This window comes from Tachyglossus aculeatus (assembly GCF_015852505.1).
Source record: "Tachyglossus aculeatus isolate mTacAcu1 chromosome 12 unlocalized genomic scaffold, mTacAcu1.pri SUPER_6_unloc_2, whole genome shotgun sequence".
NCBI classification, from domain to species: Eukaryota; Metazoa; Chordata; class Mammalia; order Monotremata; family Tachyglossidae; genus Tachyglossus; species Tachyglossus aculeatus.
Genome location: NW_024044829.1, coordinates 6,760,152 through 6,772,596, shown reverse-complemented (window position 1 = coordinate 6,772,596; position 12,445 = coordinate 6,760,152). Strand labels below are relative to the sequence as shown.

The 12,445-nt window shown below is 42.9% G+C and overlaps 2 non-coding genes and 1 pseudogene across 2 annotated transcripts; 2 read left to right on the top strand and 1 right to left on the bottom strand.

The window, feature by feature from the left end:
* Positions 1-1,914: 1,914 nt before the first annotated feature.
* On the bottom strand, positions 1,915-2,052 carry LOC119921491. Its single transcript, XR_005448527.1, has one exon. It is a non-coding gene; the product is annotated as a small nucleolar RNA SNORA7 (small nucleolar RNA).
* A 3,177-nt stretch (positions 2,053-5,229) lies between these two features.
* Positions 5,230-11,799, top strand: LOC119921307 (annotated as a pseudogene).
* A 508-nt stretch (positions 11,800-12,307) lies between these two features.
* LOC119921492 lies at positions 12,308-12,445 on the top strand. Its single transcript, XR_005448528.1, has one exon. It is a non-coding gene; the product is annotated as a small nucleolar RNA SNORA7 (small nucleolar RNA).

The window sequence follows — 12,445 nt, the reverse complement described above, 5'->3', positions numbered from 1 at the left end:
GAGGAGGCTAATACAGTAAACCAGTCGGGATAGGATGAGAGATTGGACCAACAGGGTAGCAAATTAGATGGAGAGGAAAGGGCGGATCTTGGCGATGTTGTGTAAGTGAGACTGACGTGTTTTGGTGATGGATTGGATGTGAGGGGTGTACGAGAGGGCAGAGTCGAGGATGAAACCAAGGTTGCGGGCTTGTGAGACGGGAAGGACGGTAGTGCCATCCACAGTGATGGGAAAGTCAGGGAGAGGGCAGGGTTTGGGAGGGAAGATAAGGAGTTCAGTCTTGGACATATTGAGTTTTAAATGGCTGGCAGACATCCAGATGGAGATTTCTTGAAGGCAGGAGGAGGCACGAACCAGAAGGGAGACAGAGAGAGCAGGGGCAGAAATGTAGATTTGGGTGTCATCAACGTAGAGATGATAACTGAAGCCGTGGGAGCAAATGAGTTCACCAAGGGAGAGAGTGTTGATAGAGAACAGAAGGGGACCAAGAACTGACCCTTGAGGGACCCCTACAGTAAGGGGATTGGAGGGGGAGGAGGAGCCCACAAAAGAAACTGAGAATGAACAGCCGAAGAGATGAGGAGAACCAGGAGATGACAGAGTCTGTGAAGCCAAGGTTGGACGGCGTGTTGAGGAGAAGGGGTGGTCCACAGTGTCGAAGGCAGCTGAGAGGTCGAGGAGGATTAGGATAGAGTAGGAGCCGTTGGATCTGTCAAGCAGGAGGTCATTGGTGACCTTTGCGAGGGCAGTTTTTGTGGAACACAGGGGACAGAAGCCAGATTGGAGGGAGTCGAGGAGATAGTTGACATTGAGGAATTCTAGGCAGCGCATGTAGACGACTCGTTCAAGGAGTTTGGAAAGGAATGGTAGGATGGAGATAGGGCGATAACTAGAAGGTGAGGTGGGGTCAAGAGAGGGTTTTTTAGGATGGGAGAGACGTGGGCATGTTTGAAGGCAGAGGGCAAGGAACCAGTGGAGAGTGAGCGGTTGAAGATGAAAGTTAAGGAGGGGAAGAGGGACGGAGTGAGAGATTTCATAAAATGAGAGGGAATGGGGTCAGGAGGAAAGGAGAACAAGCACAATGAGGAGGAGGAGGAGGAGAAGGAGGAAAAGGTGGAGAAGAAGGAGGAGGAGGAGGACTGGTATAATAATAATAGTTTTTGTTAGGTGCTTACTATTTGCCATGCAGTGTTCTATGTAGATACAAAGTAATCAGGTTGTACCAATTGAGACTCACAGTCTTACTCCCCATTTTACAGATGAGGTAACTGAGGCACAGAGAAGTTAAGTGACTTGCCCAAAGTCACACAGCTGACAAGTGACAGAGCTGGGATTAGAACCCAATACTCTGACTCCCAAGTCCTAACCCTTTCCACTAAATCACACTGCTTCTGAGGTAGCACTTATTGAGGGCCCACATGGTGAGGTGCACTGTATGAGGCCTTTGGAAAATATAGAATAAAGAAGTGGCCCGTTCTCTGGTTACAAGGCACTTACAATCTGCAACTTGGCATTCATCAATATCCTTGCTTCCTCTACCATTGCCCAGACCCTAAATAATTTCTTATTCAAATAGAAAACCATTGCCTACACTGGGTTTTTTGGCTATACGTACTAAACTCTTGGATTAGTCTGTAACGAGTGCTTCCTCCTGGCTCAATGTGCTCTGACTGTTGTGTAGCCATTCATTGTTGTCTTATGCTGTCAAGTCATGTCTGACCTATAACGACACCATGGACACATCTCTCCCAGAACACCCCACCTCCATCTGCAATCGTTCTGGTAACATATCCATAGAGTTTGCTTGGTAAAAATACGGAAGCAGTTTACCTCTGCCTCCTTCCGTGCAGTAAACCTGAGTCTCCACTCTCAACTCTCTCCCATGCCGCTCCTTCCCAGTACAGATGGGTTTTGACTTGTAGCAGATTGCCTTCCACTCGCTAGCCACTGCCCAAGCTAGTAATGGAATGGGTATGCCTTTGTTTGACTCTCCCTCCCATAGTCGAGACTGGTAGAATACTGGAAACTCTCCAGGTGTGACCCTGAGAGGTGAGCCATCTGTAGCCCACTGCGTTTTCCAGGCACTGTGTCCAAAATGGCTGAACCCCATCTCACTGAATCAAATTCACCAACTCCTTAATCTCAGTAGGCTAATGCTCTCTTACTTCGCTATTCATCATTTTTGCTATGAAATCATCACACTCTTGACACAACCGTACTTAAGAACCTACAAAGAGCCTAAGATCCTCCCAGACTAAGCTCCCCTTTCCCTCTGCTTCTCCTCCCCTCTCCATCACCCTGACTTGCTCCTTCTCCTCTACCCCCTCCCTGCCCCACAGCACTTGTACATACTTGTATATGTACATATTTACTATTCCATTTATTTTAGTAATGATGCATATATATCTATAATTCTATTTATTTATATTGATATTGTTGCCTGTTTACTTGTTTTGATGTCATTTCCCCCCCTTCTAGACTGTGAGCCCATTGTTGGGCAGTGATTTTCTCTGTTTGTTGCTGAATTGTACTTTCCAACCACTTAGTACAGTGCTCTGCATGAAGTAAGCACTTGGTAAATACGACTGAGTGAATGAATGAATACAATGGAAAAATAGGACTTAATTAATATCTTCTCCATCTCTTATAGCTCTACTCTCTCTGCCTTCCCAACAATCTCTTCCACTGATGTCATAAAGTCTTTTCACTTTCACCTCCCACTCATGGGGTGACAGCATTGTAAGGGACCGTGTTTCTTCACGTACCTACAACCAGATAATATCATTTACCTGCCAGAATGATTAAGGAGCTTATGTGGTTTACAGTGAAGTCATTCCCATCCTGAATCCTTTGCTCTACAGCCTGAAGAAGAAAGATAATAAAAATGCTCTTCTGAGAGCACTGAAGAGAAAAGTCTTTTCTACAGGGACACCTGTCCCAGAATGCTAAACAAATATTGAATTGAACCACCCTCCTGTAATCGTTAAATTCTTCTGCTTGGAAAATCTCTCCTGCTTTGGAGAGCTTGCTACTTCTCTATACATTGTTTGTTTCGAATATGAACTATTTGGCCACTTACGATTCCACAGCAGTGTAGGACATTGGAGTGTGGGATGTATTCTTGTCAGTCTCTGCTGGTAATTTGCCTCAGTGTAAACAGAATTGATGAAGTTGCTATACGTACTGTCCAAGTGGTGTCCCCTCTTCATAGACATATTGATTGAATCAGTTGTATTTATTAAGCACTTAGTGTGTGCAGAGCCCTGTACTAAGTGCTTGGGAGAGTGCAATGTAACAATAAACAGACACATTCCCTGCCCACACTGAGCTTAAATTCTAGAGGAGTTTACAGTCCAACAATATTGTGTTGACAATAGCACCTCAGATATCACATCTTTGCTGGCATCCCTTTCTTTCCAGAGCCAATGTTCCAACCAATCAGTCAATCAATCAATAGTATTTATTGAGCACTTACTGTATGCAGAGCACAAAACTGAGTGCTTGTGTGACTTCAATATAACAGAGTTGGTAGATATGTTCCCTGCGCACAAGGAGCTTACATTCTAGAGGAAGAGACAGACATTAATATGAATAAACAAACTACAGCTATGCATATAAGTGCTGTTGGGCTGAGGATGCATGAATGAAGGTTGCAAATCCAAGTGCAACACTGCAAATGCTGAACAGGTCAAGCCTATGCATCTAGAAACATTGCCATCAATAATGATAGCTGTGTATTTGTTAAGTACTTACACTGGACCAAGCACTGTACTAAGCACTGGGGTAGATAGATGGTAATAATAATGATAATAATAATAGAAAACACCATTATTATTCTTATTATTGTTAAGCACTGTACTAAGTGCTGGGGTAGATACAAGGTATTCAGGTCAAACCCTGCCCCTGTCCCCTGTGGAGCTCACATTCTAAGGGTGAGGGAGAATAGTTATTGGATCGTCATTTTACAAATGAGGAAACAGACACAGAGAAGTTAATCAATGATATTTATGAAGTGCTTACTGTGTGTAGAGCACTCTACTAAGTGCTTGGAAGAATACAGTTCAGTCTAGTTGGTAAACAAGATCCTGTCCCTCAAGGAGTTTACAATGTAAGGTAATAATAATAATAATTGTGGTATGTGATTGTCTTGTCTTATGCTGTCGCGTCATCTCCGACGCTTAGCAACGCCATGGACACCTCTGTCCCAGAATGACCCACCTCCATCTACAATCGTTCTGGTAGTGGATCCATAGAGTTTTCTTGGTAAAAATCCAGACGTTGTTTACCATTTCCTCCTTCCACGCAGTAAACCTGAGTCTCTGCTCTCAAGTCTCTTCCATGCCGTTGCTGCACAGCACCGTGAGATTTGACTTGTAGCAGATTGTCTTCCACTGACTAGCCATTGCCCAAGATAGGAATGGAATGGATGTAGCTCTACTTGATGCTCCCTCCCATAGTTGAGACTGGTAGAGTATTGGAGACTCTCCAGATGTGACTCCGAGATGGGGTAGTATGTGCTAAGCTCTTATTATGTTCCAGGTACTGTACTAAGCGCTGAGGTGGATACAAGCAAGTCGGGTTGGACACCATCTCTGTCCCAGTTGGGGCTCACATCTCACTCCCATTTTCCAGAGGAGGTAGCTGAGGCCCAGAGAAGTGAAGTGACTTTCCCAAGGTCACACTGCAGACAAGTACACAGCAGGTGATTGGCAGAACTGAGATTAGAACGCTGTCTGATTCTCAGGCTCTTATGCTCTTTTCACTTGGCCACTCTGAACAGCATTTGGTGAAAGTCTGTACCTCAGGGAGCAGAATTAAGCAGCCTGCCATCAATGGATAGCATTTCGAGCAGAAGTTAGGAAACTGGACCTTGATTGAAGTATGATGTTAGTCTTTTTCGGGCTGTCAGCCCAGAGCATTCAGAGTTTCATCAATGAGAGTCTTTGCAATCACTGTCTTTGCATAAAGGCCCTGCAAATTCAGGAGTCCACCTCCTAGGAGATTCTGTATGTAGCTTCCAAATTCCACACTTAGTATGTGTCAGTCAGCAACAATGTGAACATTATGGTGAAAAGCATTGGTGCAATAGTTAATGCTGTTTGTGACAGCAAAGGGTGTCCTTAAACAGCTTTTATCCAGAACTCTGACTGCCGTTCCAGCAGAGTGTGATCATATGATGATAACAAATTTGGGAAAGCCAAACTTGAGGAGGATGACTCCCAGGTCTTCATGATTTACAAAATCAAAAAAGCCTTTGCATGGTCAATGAAGACCATGTACAGGGCCTATTTTGAAAGAAAAGAATCAAGGTCAGTCATGCAAACCATGAGAAGCAGCACAGCCGAGTGGCTAGAGCTCAGGCCAGGGAGTTAGAAGGACGTGGGTCGTCCTAACCCCGGCTCTGCCACCTGTGCGCTATGTGACCTTGGGCAAGTCATTTTACTTCTCTGCTTCAGTTACCTCATCTGTAAAATGGTGATGAAAACTGTGAGTCCCAAATGGGACAGTGACTGTGTCCAACCTAATTAGCTTGTAGCTTATAGCCACCTCTGCACTCAGCACAGTGCCTGACAGATAGTAAATTCTTAACAAATATCATGAAAAAATAAAAACCTTCATTTCTGCTGTAATGCAGAGATTACAAGCTTATAGAACTTTACAACAAAGAACATTCACATGATAGTTTATGTCTCAAGCCTGGTGCCACACCTCGAATTTATCTATTTCATCCAATAGATCACATTTTCTCTAAATTGATTAATGTATCTGAAGACCATCACCAAATTTCCCAATAGTGTCCTATTCAGAACACTTAGAGAAAGCACACATTATGGAGAAACAGAGTGCACTTGGGTTTATCTTGCTCTGAACCTTTGTCTTTAAAAAACTCTCTCATAACCTCACTTTGAAAATGACCCATGTGACCAATTTAATCCCTTCCTCCCAAAAGAGAAACAAGGATTGTTTGGTTATTAACTTTCTGGTGGAGAGATGCTCTGAGGTTCAAGCGAGGGAGGGGCTGTCAGCACTGTGTTGAACAGATCAGAACCTGACACTGCCCAGAATCCCTATAAATAGTGCTGGTGTGATCTTTTCTTGGAAATGGCTAGTGCTTTTCTGGAGTTGATTTGAATATTTTCTTTGCCCAGGGATAGAGGATAGGAAAACACATGAAAAATCTATGACTGAAATTAAATCAGATGAGAAAAGATTTAAATCAGAGGGCTCTGATATTTCTTGGGAACTAAATCCATTTTGTAGCGAAGGAAAATCTGCAATGGCAAACTAGTAGAGAGAGGTTTCTTGGGGAAAGTTATCAACTTCCTCTGAATAACCTGATTCTAGGAGGGATGCATTTTCTTTAACCCCACAAGGATAATTCAGTTCTCACAAATAGGCAACAATACGATATTATATCGTAATGAGCAGACTTAAAAACACCTTCTGAAGGCATCCTTCTCTTTTTAAAGAACAACAAACTTTCCTTTAATATATGACATTTTTTATACTCATTCTCCTTTTGGAACGATCCCACTGAGTAAGGAGAGTTGGAATTTCAAGTAGACCCTTTCCTTAACTCTGTCATATAGCCTAATCAGAATTGGCAACTACTACAAAGGGTAAGTGATTATGTCCTTGTCTAGTTACAATTTTGTAGTAAAAGCTGTATGTTTGTATATTGGTGTCCTGGAACGTTTCCGTAATAACTAGGCTCTTGGAGGTTTGTCAACATTCTTGAAATGGCAATCAAAATCTAAATTAAAGTTAAACCCCTCAAAGTTTCTTCATAATATATCCTTTCTGATTCATTTAAACACAAGAACAAATTTGACTTCAGTAAATTGAAAATTTGAGGAAGAAGGAAAAATAAATCAGCTTCACTGAAGAGATTTTTGCAAGTTAAAGCCATATGTGTGATTTATAAATGAAGACATTTTTTAAAGGCTCAATGGAAATTTCCAGAGTGAACTTCAGAGTTTACAATAATACAACTTGCATGATCATCGTCATTATCAGTGGTATTTATTGAGAGCTTACTAAGTGCTTGGGAGAGTACAATTCAACTGTGTTGGTGGACACATAGCCTGCCCACAATGAGCCTACAGTCTAGAATGGGAGACAGACATTAGTATAAATGAATGATTCGTTATATATAATTTAAAGATATGTACATATCTACAGGAGATAAATCTCTCTGCCTCTGCTCTCATAATGGAAGTTGTGTTGAGACTTGAGAAGGGAGAATAGGGATGTAACGCCAGCCTGCATTCATCGAAGATAGAGATTGCATTCAGCACTTGTGTGGAATTCCTGTAACGGGGCCTCAAATAGCAAGGAATCAGTGACAAAATGGTGTCAGGGCTGTATAGGTGGTCTTCCCAGGATTCTTTGGGGCATACTCTCCACTCTCTTAAACTCATGCTTGAGGTGTTTCCTATATACCTGAGGCTAGCCATCTAGAGATAACAACATTGGACTGAAGGTCAGTAGACAGAGGTTCCATTCCCTGCTTCATCACTTGTTGCCTTGTGAACTTGGGAGAGTTAATTAACTTCTCTATGCATGAATTTTCCCATCTGTAAAATGGGGATGAAATACCTGTCTTCTCTCCAGCTTGGACTGTGAGCCTCATGTGGGACATGGATTGGGTCCCATCCAATTCTATTGCATCCACCCCAGCACTTGGAACATAGCAAATGCTAATAAATAATTATCATTTTTATAACACAGGTTGAAACCTGTTGAAAAATGAGAAACCAGAAAAAGTCAGAAGAGGAAATAGGGGGAAGAATCACATTCTAATCCTTTTGCAAGAGTAGGCGTTCACAGGGTGGGCAATAATAATAACATTTGTGTAATACTATATGTCAAGCACTGTTCTAAGCTGGGGTAGATACAAGCTAATCAGGTTGGACACAGTTCCTGTCCCACATGGGGCTCACAGTCTTAATCCCCATTTTACAGCTAAGGTAACTGAGGTACAGAGAAGTTAAGAGACTTACCCAAGGTCACACAGCAGGCAAGTGATGGAGCCAGTATTAGAACTCAGGTCCTTCTGACTCCCATGTCCATGTTCAGTCCACTAGGCCATGCTTACTCCCACGGCCATCTTCTGTCCCCTATACACCCAAGCATAAACACACACACACACACACACACACACACACACACACACGCGCGCGCGCGCGCACACGCAGAATCCCTTTATAGGTGCTGAACTCCCTATATTATCAGAACTGTGGGTATAGGTGAGAGAAAATTAAGTTATTGCAATATCGTTTTAATTCTATGTAGTTGTTCAGTGATTCTGCAGGATCGTAAGCTTTCTTCATTCAAAGTGAACATAAACTTCTCCAATCACTGTTGTCTGAAAGGGAAAACTTGGGCTTCTCTGACTTCCCTCTATATCCAAGCACAGATATCGAACCAAATGTGATCAAGTAGCAGTATCCTTCACAAAGCATGTTTCTTTATGCATTCTCCTAATATCCCCAAACTGTAGGAATATTTTCCTCCTGAATTTCAATATTCATTTCTCAGTAGAGGAGAGATGCTGAAGCCACTGACTGCAGGAAAAGATACTGGAATGACCGACTTCATTCTCATGGGCCTGACGGATTCTCCAAGAGCCCAACTGGTCCTTTTCATGGTATTTCTTTCTATCTATATGATTTCTGTGGTGGGGAAGAAGGGTTGATCCTGATAATCCAGAAAGACTCCCAGGTTCACAGACACATGTATTTTTTCCTGTGTGGTTTGTCTTTTGTTGATCTGAGTTACTCCACAGCCATTACTCCTAAAACCCTGGAGAATGTATTACCATCCAGAAACAAAATCTCATTCATTGGCTGCTTTGCCCAAAAGTATTTTTTCATTTCTTTAGCAGGAACAGAATGCTTTCTCCTCTCTGCAATGGCATACGATTGTTATGTATCTATCTGTAACCCACTGCTTTATTCCTCTGTTATGTCCACAAGAGTATGCATGTGGCATATGGTTGGGTCACATGGAGTTGCTTTTACAAGCTCCCTGATAGTTCTTCTGTTCATAGCTAGGTTGCTATTTTGCACCTCAAATGTAATTCAACAGTTTTTCTGTGATACCTCACCAATCTTGGTTTTGTCCTGCACTGACACACACAACACGGAAATGATGTTCTTTATCTTAGCTGGCTCCACCCTTGCAAAGTCTCTGACAATGATTACAGTCTCTTACATGGCTATTATCTCTGCCATTTTGAAGATCAACTCCACTGTGAGAAGAAAAAAAGCTTTCTCCACCTGCGCTTCCCACCTCACGGGAGTCACCATCTTCTACGGAACTCTAAATCTTTACATACCTAAAGCCACGTAAATCTTACTCCCTGGGTAAGGACCTGGTGGCTTCTGTTTTCTACACCATCGTGGTCCCCATGTTGAACACCCTTATCTACAGCCTGGGAAGTAAAGAGGTGAAAAATGTTATGAGCAGAGTGATTCATCTGTATCCTATAATGATGTGGCTAGAAGCAGGACAACAGGCAGACGTCACTAGCTGGAGAATGAAGGAGAAGTCATCAGGGAGGAGACATGGGAAGAGGGCTCTGGTCCAGGACTTCAAGCCCAGACTCTCTGTTTGGCCTCCTCCCTCCCTCTTGTCCTCACCGCAGGCCTTCTCTCCGTCGGTCTCTTCTGGAGCTCCTGCTGGTGTGGTCCGAGTTCTGCCACCACCAGCACCTCCAGGTGCTACCCCTGGTCCCTCCAGGGTGGCCCAAGCAGGGTTAAAACGACCTTAGGACCAGCTCCCACCCTGCTGATCTCCCCTGGCTCAAAGCAGCGGTAAGTTGGGGCAGCCTCATCACTTCGTCCGGTCCTTGAAAGGAGAACACCAGCAAGGACCCTCAGGTCAGAGCCCCCATCTCCTCAACCTTGTGTCCAGGGCTGTTCGGAAGGACCCAGCATCTCCCAAACCTCCAATAAGAAGATCCAGGAATGGGGGGAACAAGAGGTCCAGGGCATTCCCCACTGCCCCCTCCCCATGACATCCTTCACCCCAGAAACTCCAAGAAGCAAAACTTTGGCCTTGAATGACTTCACTGTGAAATCCATTCACTGGGACCTCAGGCAGACAACATATTATGTGACAAAATGATGGGGACGGTCTTATTGAATGAAGGCAACAGAGGTGTGTTGCATAAGCCTTTTCTTGTAAAATTCATTGTCTTCTAGATAAGCCCCCACTCAAGATGATTTCCTCCAGCTGCTATGCTCCTTATTAGTTCCCTGACCTTCTTCTGCGTGTTCTATATAATAATGATGATGATGATGGTAATGACAATGGAATCTGTTTAGCACTTACTATGTGCTAAGCAACGTTTTAAGTGCTGGGTGGACACAAGGTAAACAGGGTGGATGCAGTCCCTGTCCCTCGTAGAGTTCACAGTTTTATTCCCCATTTTACAGATGAGGTAACTGAGGCACAGAGAAGTTAAGTGACTTGCCCACGGTCACACAACAGACGAGTGGCAGAGTTGGGATTAGAACTGAGGTTCTTTTGACTCCCAAGCCCAAAAGGGATCTTCTGCCTCTGACTCCAATATTTATGGGTGATTTCTGTTCCTAAACAGCAGCATCTAGGTCCTGCCTACCTCTTAGGGTGTGAGTCCCGTGTGGGGCAGGTTAGCTTGATTGTCTTGTGTCTGCCCCAGGGTTTAGAGCATTCTTATTACAGGAACATAATCTCACAACAAGAACACTTCAGTATATAAAGATGAATGCTAATAAGGGAGCATGTTTGAAATTGATAAAAATTGTCAAGGGTGAGGGCAGAGTTGAATATGACATTGTTATTGATCATATACTTGTCTTCTGTGTGTTCTTGGGAAAGTCACTTATCTTCTCTATGCCTCAGTTACCTCATCTGTAAAATGGGGATTAAGACTGTCAGTCCCAGGTGGGATATGAACGGAGTTCAAACTGATTAGCTTGTTTCTACCCTAGTGCATAGTTCAGTGCCTGACACATAGTGCTTAACAAATACCATTAAAAATGCTGAAACATTAAAAATGAAGGATATTCAATAAAGTTGAAGTGGTTAATTCACAGGTGATTGGGGGCTCAACAAGGATTTCTACACATTCATGGGCTTGGTCTGGAGAAATTATTAGGAGAGATATTAAATGTTGGAATGACAATCCATTTGGGTAAATAACAAAGAAGCAATCATTGTTATGTTCCAATCAAACAAACATATTTATCAAGTGTTAACTATGTGCAGAGACTTGTACTAGGAACTTGGGAGAAGAATATGTAAGAGAGTTGGTAGACACTTTCCCTGCCCACACTGAGCTCATAGTTCAGAATCTATTCCTCCAAGTACCATTTGGAGCCCCTGTGTGGGAGAGAATACCAAGTTCGAAAGACCACTGGCATTTGTCAACCTGGCTTTTTTGTCTAATTAATATAATAACTGTAAGGAAACAAAACACATAACCACTTTTAAATGCAATCATCCATTTCTTTCTCAAATGATATTTTTGTTGCTGTATAATTAAATATTATAGTTTGCAAATGCTCATCATGTCAACATTTAACTGAAAAAATATATTTATGTACTTTTTCCAACAGAAATAAATACACAAAAGCATTTGGCTAAATAATCCTGTGATCTGCTCCCACTCAGTGGTACAAAATTAAGCCTATTACAGCACACAGCACCTTCATAGGCTACTTGAATTTCTCCAATAAGCTTTGGACACCTTCTGGCCCCCCTTGCTTATATGCTATTAGAAAGAAAATCTTATATCAGTCTACGTTCTAGATGAATATGTTCATATTAAGCCTTAATAATTTCCCAGTCTAGTCTCAACTGGTTGAATCAGATGTCTCCTTATCCGCGTCCACCAGATTCGACTTAATTCCTGAAGAGCAAAGGTGCTAAAGAATCGCCCCAATCATCACAAGTATTTATTAAATTTGGAAACACTGAATTAAGCATTGGGGAGATTTTTTTTATGGAAGAGAATAATAATAATAACCGTGGCATTTGTAAGCACTGTCATGGATACAAGCAAATCAGGCTGGACATAGTCCCCTTCCCATGTGGGGCTCACAGTCTTCATCCTCACTTTGCAGATAAGGTAACTGAGGCATATAAAAGTGAAGTGACTTGCCCAAGGTCACAAAGCAGATAGGTGATGGGGGCAGGATTAGAATCCATGTACTTCTAACTTCCAGGCCTGGGCTCTCCGCTAGACCACACTATCAAGTGATTGCACAATTGACTGACATGGTCCCTGCCCCTAGTTTGGAGGAGGTGATAAGTATGGATCCTCTCAGTGTCACACCTGGAGAGTTTACAGTACTCGACCAGTCTTGACTACCGGAGGGTGAGTCAAGCAGAGGCATACCCATTCCATTCCTATCTTGGGCAGCGGATAGTGAGTGGAAGGCAATCTGCTACAAGT